This window comes from Eucalyptus grandis, chromosome 1, assembly GCF_016545825.1.
Source record: "Eucalyptus grandis isolate ANBG69807.140 chromosome 1, ASM1654582v1, whole genome shotgun sequence".
Taxonomy (NCBI): Eukaryota; Viridiplantae; Streptophyta; class Magnoliopsida; order Myrtales; family Myrtaceae; genus Eucalyptus; species Eucalyptus grandis.
In genome coordinates this window covers 25,462,704-25,480,009 of record NC_052612.1, presented here as the reverse complement: position 1 = coordinate 25,480,009, position 17,306 = coordinate 25,462,704, and the positions used below count along the sequence as shown (strand labels likewise).

At 37.0% G+C, this 17,306-nt stretch overlaps 1 pseudogene; it reads right to left on the bottom strand.

Annotated features, from left to right (window-relative positions):
* Positions 1-8,099: 8,099 nt before the first annotated feature.
* On the bottom strand, positions 8,100-10,634 carry LOC104455035 (annotated as a pseudogene).
* Between the last annotated feature and the right edge of the window lie 6,672 nt (positions 10,635-17,306).

Genomic DNA, 17,306 nt, shown 5'->3' with positions numbered 1-17,306 from the left:
ATTAATACGCAAGAAAATAACATAATCCTCCTAATTTGTATTGAAACATTAAGCACTCGTAATCAATAAGTACAATAACTTTTTGACTAAACAAAAAACTAATAATCCACAAGGCTAATTATCATAAACAAAAACATAGAGCAAAACAAAAATCCTAACATTGCATAAACATCAGCAACAAACAAATGGTTAACAAATATTTGCTGCAAGCATAACTACTCCTCCAAAAGTGAAATTTTGTGAGTCAATCCACGTGATTCAAAATCTCTAACAAAGACCTGAAATTCATACATAAAGAAAAATCAACAAACAATCATGCTCTAGAGACATATGCAAAAGTTATGGTTTGGTAAAATCTATTTACTTATCACAAAATCGGAGTTTCCATAAAATGAAGTCTATTTTCCAATGATAATATCTTTGGTTAGACAATCCAAATCTAAAAATCGAAAAAGCAATTAAATAAAAGGTTCACTCAATAGATAGTTATAATGAATTACAAGATAGAAAGAAATATATATGACTTACCTGTCTCAAACTTTTCTGCATTCTCAATGCACTTTTCAACATTAATTGGCACACGAGCAACTTTCAACAAATCTTGAGTACAAATCAACCTTTCCACCACTCTAGGAGTCAAAGAATTTCGAGAGCCATCAAATACACGTCCCGATGTATTAAAAGTCGACTCCAAAGTAACAATAGTCATGGGAATATACAAAGCATCCCGAACTATCAAAGATAAGATTTTATACTTTGACCAAGTATTCTTCCATCACATCAAAAAGTCGAGATTAAAGACATCTTCACTTTCAGCTTCAACATACCAATCAAGCTCAGATTTGTTTTCATCCAACACTATTCTTCGCGTGAAGAAAACTTTTATGCCAAGCATGGATTTCACACTCATTATCATAGATATCGGCATTGGAAGCACTACTACTATTACTCACACTTGAACCATCAAAATTTTCTTTACGAGAAGTACCAACAAGGATTGCTCATAAAATTTATACAAACGCTCCAAGGCAACCTTCACGTTATGATACATTTCATCAATTTTCGCTTCATCATCATAAATTTGTTCAAAACAGGATTTCATATAATTCAACTTCTTTGTAGGATCCAACGTAACCACAATTAACACCATCATATTTATTTTATCTAGACTCCCATAATATTTATCAAACTTCTCTTTCATTTCTATGCCCATAGCTTGAAGCTTTGGGGTCCAAAGAATTCGACGCATTGTTCAAATATTTATACAATATAACTATCCATCAAAATAAACATTTGAAGTAATATATGAACTTCCTGACATCATTTCGGTTGCATCATAAAACCATTTCAGAGATTTAGAAAGAATGATGGCATTTTCCTAATCTTCATTTTGAGGAGAATCATTACCAATCTCCCTTAGGAAAGATAAATCATCTTCTTCCATCATGTAAGTGAAGTTCCATCTAATGGCAACATCAAGATAGAATGAACATCTATCACTCTTAATACAAAATTGGAATGTCTTAGCTCTCGCCGGAGAACTCCCCACATACCAAAGTATGTTTCTAATATGTGTAATAGAATCACGCACCTCATTTAATCCGTCTCTTACTATCAAGTTAAGTATATATGTAGTGCACCTCATATGTAAAATATCGCCATTCAAAATCAAAAAACCTTCTCTTGAAATTTTTTTATTCAAATAACCAATGACCATATCATTTTAACTAGCATTATCCACAGTTATTGTAAACATCTCTTTTTCTATTTACCAGTCACAAATGCATTCCTCCACCATTTTCATAATCTCCATACCCTTGTAACTATGCATCACCAAAAAATTATTGATTTTTCTTTTTTTATGTAACTACTAGTTTTCATCCATAAAATGTGCAGTGAGACATAAATCATTCAAGTTTTGAATGAAACTCCACATATTTGTCATGAGTGCAATCCCAGATTTAAGCTTACCAAAATAAGCTTTCAAACAAATTATTTCACTCAGATATAACTCCATGCAATCTTTAATCACTGTAAATCGTGAAAGATATTGGAAAAAATGTTGTAATTCAATAACAAAATTGCAAAACCTAACACATTCAACCATGGAAAATGGTTGTTCATCAATAATAATCATCTAAGCAAGCATGTGCCTACAACGTTCTTGATAAAACTTCCACATCATTAAGACGCTATCACCACTAGTAGTATTTTCCCCTGCCTCACCAGCCACATCTTTGTTCCATGGTGCAAACAACATTTGTTTTTTTTATCTGTATGAGGATACTTTTTGCACTTTCTCAAGTGCTTCCGAACGTTTCATGATCAACATTATACACATACTCAATCCAACAGTGAATGCACTTCACCCTAATTGTTTTCTGTGTTTTCTCATCTATGATTCTAGAAAAATTATCCCAAACCTCTGATTAATTAGCTCGCTTTTTACTCAAATGAGGATGAGAGTTAGGTTATCTCACCTTGTTTATCGCACCCACAATCACAAACTCTACTTCATTAGCTCCATGGAATGATAATTCCATAAGCAAACTCATTTCATTATGTCCATCCACTTCTGTTAATATGTTTTTGATTTGATCCATCAATTGAAAACAAATTATACAACAATGTCGAGATTTTACTAAAAACAAATTATACACGAAACAAATGGTTGCACTTAAAGAATATAAAATTCCTTCTAATAAATTAATCTAGATTTGCTATTGATTTCACAACGCCATAAAGAAACTCTCAGGGGTTTCAAGGTTAATTCCGAAGTCTAAGAGGTTTTCTTTTTTCTTTTTTCTTTTTTTTCTTTTTTAGTTAAGCAAAACGAAAATAAACACAAAACAATATAAAAGCACATGAAACAAATTTTCTCATTTACAAGTGAGGACAATGGAGCACTTTTCACATCATTAATTACTTCTTCATTGGTTTAGTCAATTCTATATACATGAAAAGAAAAAAGGAACTTTGAGGTGGAGCCTTGAAATAACGTTACAAGCATACCAAAGAATTTGTAGATAATTCTAACTTAAAAAGGAAAAATTACTGCAGCTAAATAAGCCAACCACTGGGATTTACCCCAAGTGGCTACCCTTCCAACATGGAAGGGAGAGGTGGGGGGTTCGAATCCCCACCTTCTCAGGGGGGGTTGAGGTGTAATGTCCCGGGTCTCCACTGTACACATATTGTCCGCTTTAGACACTAAGTTCTCACGGTTTTGTTCCTCTCAAGGCAGCCCATATTTCCCCAAGAAAACGTGTATGTATAGTTAGAGGGACCCAAACCTTATAAGCTAGCCTAGGACTCCCTCCCTATGTGATGTGGGACAAGAGAGGGACCTCTTTCTTTGCGCACGTCCGAGGACCATCGCTCGGGTTGTCACACTCTCTACCTCTTAATAGAAGAGCGTCCTCGTCGTGGCCCCACACAAGGTCGGGAGTCGGAACAACATTCTTGCTATGGCCCCACACACAGTCGGGAGTCGACGCGGTCAAGAGTTGGCTCTAATACCACTTGTAATGTCCCGGGTCTCCACTGTACACATATTGTCCGCTTTGGACACTAAGTCCTCACGGTTTTGTTCCTCTCAGGGCAGCCCATACTACCCCAAGAAAATGCGTATATATAGTTAGAGGGACCCAAACCTTATAAGCTAGCCCAAAACTCCCTCCCCAGGCGATGTGGGACAAGAGAGGAACCCTTTCCTTGCGCACGTCCGAGGACCGTCTTTCAAGCTGTCACATGGGGTGGGAACGAATTAATTTTAAGTGTGGGTTTCGACTACCACACCCTGCAATGAGACAAGGCAAAAATCTGATAGCGAGAGTTAGAATAGAAGTAGAGTAGAACCGACAAAAAAAAAAAACTAAATAATAAGCCCCAAAATAATGTCACAGACATACCAAACTAATAGTCAATAAATCTAACGAAAAAAAGAAAAAGGGGCCACAAATGAATTAAAGATCGGATTAAGCATATAATCATACATGAGTAGGGAGAAAAGAACTAGCCAAAACAAAAGGAAAAGAATACGGAAGAAAGACTAAATGTAAGAGGATGTTGGCATAGTCCAATAATTCCTTAAAGAAAGAATTGGTAAAAGGTTACTATATTACATGCCTTCATCGGCAAATCTAGCAACGCGAATATCAGCATAGAGTACTAGTTTTTCATCTAGTTTGACTCCAATGAGCCTTAAAAATTCAGAGAAGTTCAACATTTCTTGTATCAGCTTCATCGTGAAATAAAACCAATGACCTGTTTCTCAGCCAGCAATAAGCAACACCATTGAGGCGGGTCCATTTTTCGGCTCGTCGAAAAACTCTCGGTGCGACCTATCTCCCGGTGATCCCAACCGATGGTCCGACAACGGGAGAAAATGATTCTCGACACTTTTAAAGCTCATTGCGCATATATTTCCTTTAGTAGAAGGGTTTCCCCTTGTCTAATATTTTTAGCCATTTGAAAACATTTTTTTTTTTAAAAAATTGCTAATTTTCCGTGTTCAAATACCAAAAATTTTTAAAAATAATTTTTAAAAACAATTTTTCTATAGACAAACGGACTCTTTACATTTTTATTTTTATTTTTTATTTATTGAAACTACTAATGTTACAATGAAGAAACCATGAACAACTCGCCTCAATTGCGAATCAAACCGGTTTTCTTTTTTCCTTTTTTTTCGGCCAACTTCTTACCCGAGGAAGAATGTATCTTCATTCTATTAAATCTCCTCCTTACTGTTCGATGTGTTGTATGAGAATTTAATAATTATAAGACTGGACTCAACTCTAACCACAAACATCATATCGTTTCAGTTCAATTCAACTCCTACTAAAAGATCCTAGAAACACGCAACATAGTGAACAAAACCAGCTGCAACTCAAGCATTGCCTAGATCTTCCTTCAAGACACATAGCTAATCCTAGCATTATAGCTTGTTAAAAATATTAGTTAAAAAGTTGCATTTCCTCTATACCCTTTTGCCGATACTATAGTCTAAGGATATCTTGAAATGTTTCCCTTCCGAAAGGATAACAAGCAAAACTTGAACAAGGGATCTGTAAACTCAGAGAAAAGGAAACAATCACTAGCGGCACAAGCAAATAACTAATCAACGCATTCGAGACTTATTACCGGTTCATCTATCCACAAGGTTCTATCCTCTAAAATGACAATGGTAATTCATCTGTCTTTTAGGTAAGCAGTAGTAGTAATTGCTTTCTTCCAACCTCTGCAGCTCAAAATCATGGATGGGAAGTGACATAGAAAGAAATTTACAGAAGATCACACTCAAGCCCCAATGACACTTTATGAATTGCTTACCAAATGAATTAAAATATGAACACAACACTGTCATGAACCCTCGACTTCTGGTTCTGAGCCACACATTCAGATATCCACATCAGATTCCTTATCTCCTGCTCCCTTAGCCTCATATATGCGAAGAACACGCCATAATGGAACTGTAGTAAAAGGAAAATACAAGAGGAAAAACAAGCAAATGCAACATAGGCAAAATGCCAAACAACGTAATCCCTTTAACTACAGTTAGATGTCAATCAACAATGCAGAATTGCGAACTTGCTGCTCGAGGCTGTCAGCAGCAAATTTCAGGGCCCCGCTCCCTCCCCCCACACCAAATTCTACACTCCATCGTGCTCACTTAGTACGCTAAGATAATTCTTAAAGATAAAAAGAAAAATAAACAATCGCAACAGTCGACACCACCGACAAAACTGAAAGAAGAACCTATCAAAGGAGCGCATTTGCACAAAAGAGCCTAACAAATTTGAGATAAAAAAGATTGAAGATTCCTAACCTCGACAAAATTGGTGAACTTGGAATCTATGTTGACCACCAACCGATGTACCTAGAAATCCATCAAACCATGCACACAAGAGAAGACAAAGATTAGAGCCAAGTAAAACGCCAACTCGGCCCCGAGAAATGGGGAACAAATGGAAAATTGAGCAAATGGGGGGCTATCTCGTACTCGACCTTGTGCTTCTTGGAATCCTTGAGGGGGAGCAGTACTTGGCGAGGCAGGTCTCGCCCCGTTGGTTTTGCAATAGTGTGAATCGGATCACAGGAATTTGGCGGTGATGGACGGTGCGAGAGGGAGCTGACGATGGACGATGCGACGATGAACAGGCGATGGACAGTGCGACAGTGAGTTGGTGGGGGAGGGAAGCAAGCGAGGAAGAGGAATGATCAAGGAGGAGGGCCGTGCGTGTCTAAGAGGGCTAAAAGGAAAAACACCGTGTGACTAAATAGGGTTTTGGACTTTTACGTACCAAACCGGTTCTTAAACTAGTTCCAAAATTGGTCTAAGAACCGGTTCCTGGGTGGGTAATTACTCAAAATCGGTTCTCAAACCGGTTCAAATCGGTTCCAAATTTTGGGAATCGGTCCCAGACTAATTTTAATGAGAACCAATTCCCAATAATGTTTTCAAAGTAGGCCGGTTCGGTTCTCGGGTATACCCAATCCAGTTGCACACCCCTATAGTAACAAAGAATGGATGGAAGAAAGGGAGAAAAATACAAGAGAAAATTTGGAATTTAGAAATGATAGGCAAATAAAAAATTCACAGAATAGTGAGTAGAGAAGGTTAGAGAGAAGGTAACTCATGTCAATTCAATATTCAATCAATTATAGAAGATGTTGGCAAAATGAAAGAGCCAAACAAGCTAATCAGACCAATTGAGGAGTTCGGGGTTGAACTTGAGAAGTAATCGATAAAGCTCGACACTCCCGCATCCCTTGTAATGCGTTAGTTTTAAGAGAAGATCCATTCCATCATGTCTGAACTTGCACTCTTGTATGTATCAATGTCCCTATTACCCTAGAATCTCCTATTCCTTTCCTTAAATGTAATACCTCCAAGGTTGATTTCTTTATAAAGTTTCTTCCCACAATGAAGATGAGAAAATCTCCAATACTCATCACCCTAAATCAATATTTTGTCTTTGCTAAGCCCACTTATTTTTCACCCATCCATTAAAAAACGTATCCACCATATGTCAAAGTGCCTCGAGGAATACGTTCAACCCGCTTTGACCAACACCCCATCCCAACTACTCAATGGGGACACTTTGTCAGTTTATGGATTCCTCTTGAATTTCTTTATAAATGACTACAAGGACAAATGAATCTTTCATGGTTGAAAAGGTCTCAATAATAGCCCGCACAACACTTCTCGATACTCGGTTCCTAGACTACCAACATGCTTGTATTAGGATAGTCAAGACCACTTTCAATGCTAGAACTGCGTTTGTAAAACTTTTCCCCAACTTGAACGTGGCTCTTGTAGACCCCTATTTGCTCACTGCTTTAAAGTTCTAGTTGTGAATTACTGAAGCTTCCCAGACTCTAGACTCTATTGTAGTAACTCTTCACCCAAAGGATGCTGTTTTTGTTTAGTGGATTACAATTTCGTGCATCCATGTGCCAAGGCAGATTCCTCGGTCGGAGTTAGTTGAACTTCTTTTACCTGAGTGACTACCTATGAGAAGATCAGGAGAATGTTTGGCCTATCAAATCTTTAGAGTCCAAATTCACCGAGAAGAAGGACAATATGGTTGTTAAATTTGACCGGTCAAAGGAAGAGGAAGAAAACCGTTCTCCCTCTATTTTTCCTACCATTTTGCTGATACAATTGCACATTCCAGAAGATGAAAGTGAAGGAAAAAGGCTCGAAACAGACTCTTTCAACTCTGAGGGGCATACTCTTGTGTACTTTAGAGATCCTCACATAGGTCATTGCTTTTGGAATCTACAATGCCAGAGCGAATTCTAACCCCTCCATAAGAAGAGGATGACGAGGATCCATAGAAAAAGAAACATCAATAAGAAGATAGACTGTAATGCAAAGGATTCAAAAATGATCTGTTTTATTTGTGAAATTGCAAGTACTATCCCGATTACATTTCCAAGCTGTAAAAGAAGCACCGCTGCATCTAGAGAGGATACACAACACAACTAGCCTTAGAGAAACATCAAAATAAGGTATAACAATTATCAAGCCATTCAACTCTTCTTACTCCCCTTATTACTTCATAAATAGCCTAGCATGGTCATGACTCCATTTACTGCTGAGCCTGCATTTGAATAAAAAACTGATTAGCGACTAGAAACAATCTCACTGTCCCTGAGAGAGGAAAGAAAGTTGTTAAGAAAAATTCGTGACATGAAATTGAATCTGGGTTAGAAGCATTACAGTGAAGTGCTTCTTGTAGAATTCAGCAAGTTCTTTAGGATCAGTCTTTGTCTGCTTGTAAGCATCAATCTTGTTCATTTCCTGCATGGGATGATGTAAGAGGAAATATCAATGCATAATTTTTTGAGTAAGATGAAATTGAGAAGAGCTGCTGAATCTGCAACTAGTAACAATATGACCTTCCATTTTCCAAGTAGTATAAGCACACTAGATACCAAGGTTCTGTAAGACTAATTGGTCTCTAAAGGTAACTTATTCATGTTTTCTCTCATGAGAGGATGCAATTTACATAGAAAATGTAGTCACCACAACCAGTGAACGATTTGAAGGTCGGTGGAGAATGAGGACTCTCTTATTCTATATATGGTTCTACAAGAAAACTATGGAGACTATTAATGAAAATCCCACACAGCACGTTTGATGACTTTAGATAACAATTGCCTCTCCGCAGGTAATAATCTCTCCGGAGACATGCTTCCACACTACAATGGTTCAACATGGCCAAAGGTTTGCTCTAGACACTTCCTGGAACTATTATCGCTGATTCACCATTTTACTCAGCATCACTCTTGGAATTTGGCTTTCTTTTGTTCGTGGGAAGAAAGAATTTTGTCCAAAATGGAATAGAAATGAACTTAAAACAAGCACTGGCCAGAGACTAGATTACTTCCCATACCTCAATCCATGCCGCTAGCTTAGGTCTGCCGGCAGTGATGACATCCTTCCACACTTCAGATAAGAAGATTTGGAATCTTTCAACAAAAGGGATGTAGGCAATGTCCACCTGAAGTCACAAAATTAGACCTTAAATAATAGTCAACCACAAAAAGAATTACATGTTGATAGCCCCATATCAGGCAAAAATTTATTTCTCCAAGATTGGTTGGCACATCATATGAATTGCATGGATCAACGGATCTCTTGTTTAACCCATCTAGAAAAGGAAAACCAAGTGAAGAGCCCCTTATCAAATGCGATAATGCCAACATACCCACTGAATTGTCCGAGAAAGAATGGTCCATCCTCAAATTTGCCAAGAGCACTCTCCAAATGATCGAAAGCAGATCCTGATGCAGGAGATGAAGTTCACTAATGGTAATGGAGATACCTATCATCAAAGAAAATGCTTAGAGGACTTACCACTTTCTTTTGGTCCTTCTCCCTTGAATGAAGTGTAGACCATCTTCAAGAATTCATCAACATAAGACCACATTTCGTCACCAAACTTCTTCTTTTCTGGACCCTACGTAACAAAGAGCGGCCCCTTAGTTCTGTTGTCATGTGCAAGAAAAGAAATGCCCATTTGCTATCCAGTGCTCACCTCAGGGAAAACAGAAGGCCCTTCAAAGTTGCTGTCCACGTATTTGATGAGATCTAGGCTCTCTCCAGTGATTTTCCCGTTGTGCTCCAACGCCGGGACCTAATCATAAGTTACAGCAGGAGAAAAGCAATATCTACCCATCAAATCATCAATGGCTAAAACTTATCCTTTTCATTTAATTTAAAGATCAAAAAGGCCAAATAAACCAAGTCGGGAGCCAATTTAGTTCCTATAAACTAAATTCAGCTGCCCTTAGGAGTCAAAATTTTCTAGAATAAACATCACAATTGAGCCACGCTTCGTTAAAGAATACGTGAAAACTAGTAGCACAAGGAGCCAATCCCTAAAATCCGGAATCCTGCGGCAATTGTTTGGAATCCTAAATTAAACCAATTTGGCTTTCGACAGTCACTGTCAAGTGGAGAATCCGCGGCACTAATCTGAAAACATACGACAGACACTAAAGTGAAAGAAGAATCACCTTATTTACGGGGTAGACTTTCTCCTTGTACCAAGCAGGCCTGTCCGGAAGATTAAGAGGAACTAACTTGATCTTGTCCTGCAGTCCTTGCAACTCACAGGTATAAACCCAATTCAGAAACTAATCACGAAGCAAATCAAAATGAACTAAAGGACATATAAAAGGACAAAACGTGTATGATTTTTGTTAAATTGCACATGATCACAGAAAATGAACTCACCTCATAGTTCCTCGTGATCCAGACGCGCTGAGCATATGGGCATACGTAAGAGATGTACAACCTTCAGGAAATTCGGAGAATACAAACATAAGCAGACCATAACACAAACTCTTGTTTTCCAATTTAAACAGTGATCACACACACCAAATCAACTCGAACGACGCTTAAAGGAAAAAGGAAGAATCGAACCTTGTTGTTCCATCGAAAAGAGGAGGTTGCTAGGCGCTGGAGTTCAACGGAGGAGGCAAGTTCTCAACCACGGCACTGCCACAGAACCGAAACAAAAGATCAAGCAAGGGATCGTGAAAAAAGAACAACGGCTCTAGTTTCGCAGGATAGAGAGCGAAAACGCATGAGCTAGAGATTCTTACGGAGGAGCCATTAGCGCAGTTTCCGGAGAGAAATGCGAGATGTTTGTGTTTGTGTGTATCAGTGTCGATCTCAATGCGAACGAGAATGGCGTCCAGGTGCGAAGGTATCTAAGAAGGAGGAGTGCTTTGGAGGTTGAGGCAGTGCTGTTGCAAGCAGTGACAAAACGAGAGAGTGCTTACGCGATGCTCTTCTTCATATTTGTCTGGATGATGGAGTTGGCCTCACCCGCGTGTGCCTTCAGGATTTCTTTTCATGTCAGCCTAAAGTTGTAGGCCTGATCATTAGGCTTTCCTCACCCGTGTGTGCCTCCAGGTTTTCTTTCCGTATATGCCTAAAATTGTAGAGACAAGTCTTGGATTTCCTACATGGTGATGGAAAGAGACCTCCATAAAAACACAATCTGTCATTAATTAGATCGGTGAAAATTGATAAAAAGTTCCTTGGATCAAGGTATATTTCACATTTTATGGCAGAGAATATTTTAGAATGTTTTTAAAATTGCCTTTTAAGGATATTCTAGAGTACTCAGGGACAAAGATTTGGAAGAAAGATAAAGAATACTAAAATCACACTCATGTTTGAGAAATAATTGCGAGTGATTGGGAAAAATATTTTGAGGAATTGGTCTATTCATTTTTTATATACATTTAATCTCTCCAAATATGGCGAGCTTTTTAGGGATTTGAGTATTAGGACATATATATTATATTACATTTAAAAGAAAAATTGCTCTTGCTATCATCCGAACATAATTGTTAATCAATCCTCTTGTCTCTTCTTCTCCGATAATTGTTTAGGTCCGTCTTTTACTTTTAATCACTTTTTTCCCGAACTTAATAGCAAAAATTATTATCATTTTTTATCGGTCAAATATATAAATTAGTCTCTGAACGTTTATATTTCCTTGTCCTCTTTTTTCTTCACATTATATCACATCCACACATCACATCTCCTCTCAGGTACACTTAATCTAAACCATTCAGTAGTCTTCTTCTTCCGTATTCTTGCATGGGTCATTAATGCCTTGCCCTTTACTTAAGACAATCCCTTCAATTATTGACACCTAAATTTTTACTACCCATTTAATAATTAATTATATAAAATTTGATCCCAAACCCTAAATAAAAATATTAGTTAAATTGCAATATATATTATGAGCATTTTAATTAAGCCCATATAACATTGCATTAGAGTTAACGGGTTGGTTTAAGGAGATGCTGAACTTAATTATATTAATTGGACTAAGTCTGCGTAGATGAGAATTTGGCCAAGCCAATTGTCCCTTGAATGGATGAAATCTATAGTTTGGGGATGCCGAGTTGGAAAATTGATTAATTAGAAATAAACTTAAACTTGATATTATCATAATTTAAATCATATCAGATAACAAGAGAGTTTCTTATGGTTAAAGCTAGGGTATATCTCCTAGAGTCCAAGATAAGAAAGTAAGGGATTTTGAGTTTTTTTTTTTTTAAAAAACCATGGCCTTACGCCTATAAATATGTACTTTGGAGGTTCACAAAACGGGTTGGCAGTATACAATAGCAAAGAAAAAGGATACAAGAGAACACAGAAAGATACATAGAGCGTAGTTTCACGAAATCAATAAGTTATCATTCGTTAACCGTCAAATCCCGATCAAATTTTCGTGGGAAATAGGAGTGTGCAAAGGAATCGGAAACCGTTCGAACCGCCTGGAAACCGTTTGAACTGCTCGGAATTGGACTAGACTAGCCTAGAACGAGCAGTTTTCATGGAGACCGATGCAGTTTTCGATTCCAACTTATTAGAACTGGTGAGTACCAGTCTAGTTTTTGGTTCTGACTGTGGAACCGCTCACCCACCCACTCGGACCGGACCAATACATATATATCTAAGAAAAGAAATTTCAACTCAATTACTCAATTATTTTGAAGTTATTCTACTAATATATATTTGTACATTTATATTTATAGTATTGGATATTATTGACTAATTTTGTCTTTTGGATGTGTACTAGGATTAACCCCCTACTTTTTGTTCATTCTAATAATCCATTTACTTACTTTCTCATCAAAATAAAATAAACAAACAAAAAGGATGGGGGAGACCAATTGGAGATGTTTATGAGTGTTGCGATGCTTTGTCATCATAATACAAAATTAAGAGCCAATGACTCGTTTTAAGAGCATAATTAAGTCTCTCCTCAGCCATTCTCGTGATTAAATTAGGTTGACATTGAAAAAATATAGATTTTGACTTCTATGGAGGTTAAAACTTTTAATGTAGAGTCTAATTCTCCATATGTTTGTGGTGTTAGGAAACCCTAAGAGGACCACATCATGACTTCGAAAATTAAGTTCCCAGCTAATGAGTATTGTCAATTAGTTCCACACCATGGTTTTTAATCTTTAATCAAAACCAATGGCTTTTAATTCAATTCAAATCTAAGGCTAAATAGGCTTCAATGCTCTACATAGAAATTAGGTTCACCATGATATTAATTGATGAATGCAATTTTGTAGGAATTGGGGAGTAGTTCCATTGACCCATTTGAGAATCGGACCGGACCGATAGCCCTATTTTTGAGTGGATCCATGAAACCAATTGACGTTTCTCATTTCCCATTTCTAAGAACTGGTCCTTAGTGAGTGGGAACAAGGTGTGAATTACCTACTTGAACTATGCTCACCCCTTGTGAGGAGTACATTAAGACATTGTTCTTGTGTTTTTCTGGTGGGATCAATGAGAAAATATCTAGAGTACATATTTGAAAGAGCAAACCGAATAAGTAGGACTTATTGATCAAGACTAGAGAGCTCCGGGTGCGATCTCGTAGAAATGATGAGTATGTGTTCATTCTAAGTCGAAATACAATGAAATTTTAAGAAGACCTCCACAACACCTAGTCCTTAAACTTCACCAAAGGAAGCGAGCATCAAAGATCTAGAGATCCCTTGGTGATGTTCACAGTCCCAATCGTTGTTTTTGCCTCGTGCCATTCTTCGCCGATTTCTGCCACCATAAATTTTCCTTGCAACCCCCTCGCTTTGGTCTTTGTTTCAGTTGGTAATCCAATTCAAATAATTTTCTAAGTTATGTTTGATTCAAATATTCAATTACCTAAATTGTGGTTCCTAACAGATTTGAGATTTAGGTGCATCCCAATTAGGAAATTTCCTTTGGTGAGTCGTGCATAATAATTGAGGTTTTGTTCTTTAGGGCCTAAGTTCGCATCCCCGACTATCTTTTTGTTTCCTATTTTTGGTCATGGTGGATTTCGATTATGTGGGCTTGAATATCTGCCATTAATTTGGTAAATTATCAAATTTTGAAAAATACAAAAGTATTGTTGTATTGCATGTGATGATAACTTGCATTCATATAAGTTTCCTAGTTAGAACTACATATCTAGGAACCATGTAGTTAATTATCATACCTAATTTAGAATAGGATTTAACCTAAATTATTCCATAGTCTAAATTAGGTCATCCCATGTTTTAATTAGTTTTCTTTTTAATCTAAAAGAAAATCATTTTTAAAAAAAGGAAAAAGGCCACCTAAAACTCAAATTATGCCCATTGTAACACAATTACCCTGAACTTTAGTCTGTGACATAAAAAGTTCCAAATTTATACTTGTGTAATACATTTATCCTCCATCAAGATTCCATCAAAAAGCACCGTTCAAAATCCACCTACATAAACATCGAAAAGCGCTAGATGGCTTAGTTAAAATAAAAAAGAGCTTGTTTTCATTGAAAAATGTTTTATGGAACTTTGACGGATGGTCAATGTATCTCGTTTGTACAAGTTTGGGATTTTTTATATCACCAAAAAAAAAGGGTAAATGTGTCATAGTGGGTATGATTCGGGGTTTTTGATGTCACAAAAATAGGTTAAGGGTAAAAGTGTTACAGTGTACATAGTTTAGTTTTTTGTGATTTTTTTCTAAAAGTAGCATGCATATCATATAAGTTAGTTGCATAATTGCCATATCATCGTTGCCATGTCATATTTTATATATCATTTAATTATTTTATGTTTAGGCTCATATAAATTCTTGGGAAAATTCCAAATAAGGACTCGAAGTGAACCAATTTTCTCAAATAAGGACTCGAAATAAACTTTGTGTCAGATAAAGACCAAAAATTGACCTATTGTCTCAAATAAGGATCCGAAGTGGTTGAATCAATTCCAAATAAGGACTTGAGCTTGTTGGTCAGCCAAATATTCACTAGCTATCAAGCATGTGACATTCTAACAATCGGAGTTTGGGCAATTTTGTCCAAAAAAAAATCTAGGGAAAATTAACAAATCCTAAAACAAAAACAAAAAAAAAAAAAAAAAACCCTAGGTTTTCTATAGTTTCCCCATTCCTTATACCCATCCTCCGCAAAGTTGAGGATCCAAATTCTCCACCGGTTGAGGCACGAATTCAAAAACAAGAAGAAAAAAAAAACCAGATGCTTCTTTCTTTGTTTGCAGAGACCCAAATTCTCCGCCAATCAAGCAAGGCGAGGAGCGACGAGAATCGAGTCACAATAATGACTAGGCAGCGATTTGGTTGAGGAGCATTGATGGAGAAGAAATAAGAAAACATAAACATCTAAACGAATAACCTAAACTTAATTAATTTAGAATTTTCCCTTTTTTTTCCAATGACAAATTTCTAACAAAATTGCCAATATTTTAATCGCTGGAAAATGTCTACTGGTGAGCTAAGGTCCTTAATAGATATTAACTTGATCACTCCGGATCCTTATTTGACACAAAATTCACTTCGAGTCTTTATTTGAAACAATTGGTTCACTTTAGGTCCTAATTTGAGAAAATAGATTCACTCCGGATCCTTATTTGGAAATTTCCCTAAATTCTTTTGCCCACCATTAGAATTATGATACATATTGATAATTCATGTCACATGTCATTAGGTTAATAATTCATGCATGTTAAACGAAGGTTGAAATTGCGTATAGTTTAATATTTATAACAAAAAAAAAGGATTAGATGTCGTTATATGTATAAAATCATGTTTAGTACATGCATGCATGCGCTTTTTAGTTAATATCTTAGAGAACTTTCGATGCATTGCAATCGATGGGCTTTGCTTGCTTAATTTATGCCTTGTCTCTTGCAATTTATTTACTGCTTTGATTATTGGTAGTTAAATTATTGTCTGCACACTCGTGTAATTATCTCTTGCATGCTAGTAGCTTTAGTTAAAATTAACTAAAACCGTCTACAAAATATTTTTAAATTAAAGAGAAAAAAACACCAATATGCCTTTAGATTTATCTAGCGTAATTAAGTCCCAGAATTCATGATTCTTTGGTTCGTGGAAGTAAAGTGTCTAATTAACTTACCAATAACTAATTAGGGAAGACTCCTAGATAAACTGTTTTGCCTATTAAGGCTCCGTTCATTTCGAAAAATGGGCCATCTCCGGAAAACATTTTCCCAAAAGTCATTTTCTAGGAAAATGACTATATTTTCCGGTGTTCGGTTGAAACTTAAATTTTGAGTGGAAAATATTTTCCACTGTTCGTTAACTAATTTAATTGTTTAGGAAAAATTATCAAAAAATTGAATTTTAATATTTTTAATTGACAAAAAAATTTGTATTTTAAAAATACAATTTTTTATTATTTTCCACCGTTCATTAGTTTTATTTTTTTATATTTTTTAAAAAATAAAATTTTAATTATTTATATTTTAAAAAATCAAAAATTTTATTTTTTTTATTTGTTCCTTTTCTTTTCCTTCTCCTTCCTCCTTCTCCTTCCTCCTTCCTCCTCCTTCTTCCTCCTCCTTCCTCCTTCCTTCGCCGTTGCACGCCCGACGATGGCGACGCCCGGCGACCGACCAAGATCTTGTCACTAGATCCGGCGAGATCAAGGCTCGGGCTGATCTCGCCCGAGCTCGCGGAGGTTCGTCGAGCTGGGCGAGCCGTGAGCTCGCCGAATGGCGGCGGAGCTCAGCTCTTGATCCGGGCAAGCCCGAGCTCCGTCGCCGATCCGGCGAGCTCGCGGCTCGCCGGACCTCCGGCGAGGCCGAGCTCCGCCCCAAGCCGGCAAGGCCCGAGCTCGGCTTCCACGGATCGGGCTAGGCGAAGCCTCGCCGGCCTGGGGCGGAGCTTGAGCTGGCTCGCGACCGCGGCTGGTCGCCGGCCGCCGTCGGGGCCGGCCGCCGGCCAAGCTAAGGAAGAAAGATGAAAAGGAAAAAAATAAAAAAATAAAACAAGCATAAAAATAAAACAAAAATGTGTTGGTGAAAATATATAAGGTAGAAGAAGTTATGGAAAATGTTTTCCACTTTTCAAAAGTGGAAAACATTTTCCTTATCTTTGAAGGTAGTTTTTCCATTGATGGAAAACATTTTCCTTGAGTAGTTGATTTTCCGTGAAACGAACACCGGAAAATCTGGAAAATATTTTTCTGAAAGTTATTTTCCGTGAAACGAACGGAGCCTAAGATAATCAAACTAAAATCTTGAAAGTTGTGGCTAATATAGACTAGAACGAGTTGGTGCTAGTCTTTGAGTTTAGTAATCTATTAGTTTTCCCTTTAGTGGTTCACTCTATTAGGAAAGTCGCAACATCCATAGGAAAGTTGAAAAGAAAATGTAACGTCAAGGTGCTAAATGATGAAACCATTCTATAAAGATTTTAAAAATCACAATATGATTAGTCGTGTGTGGTTTGG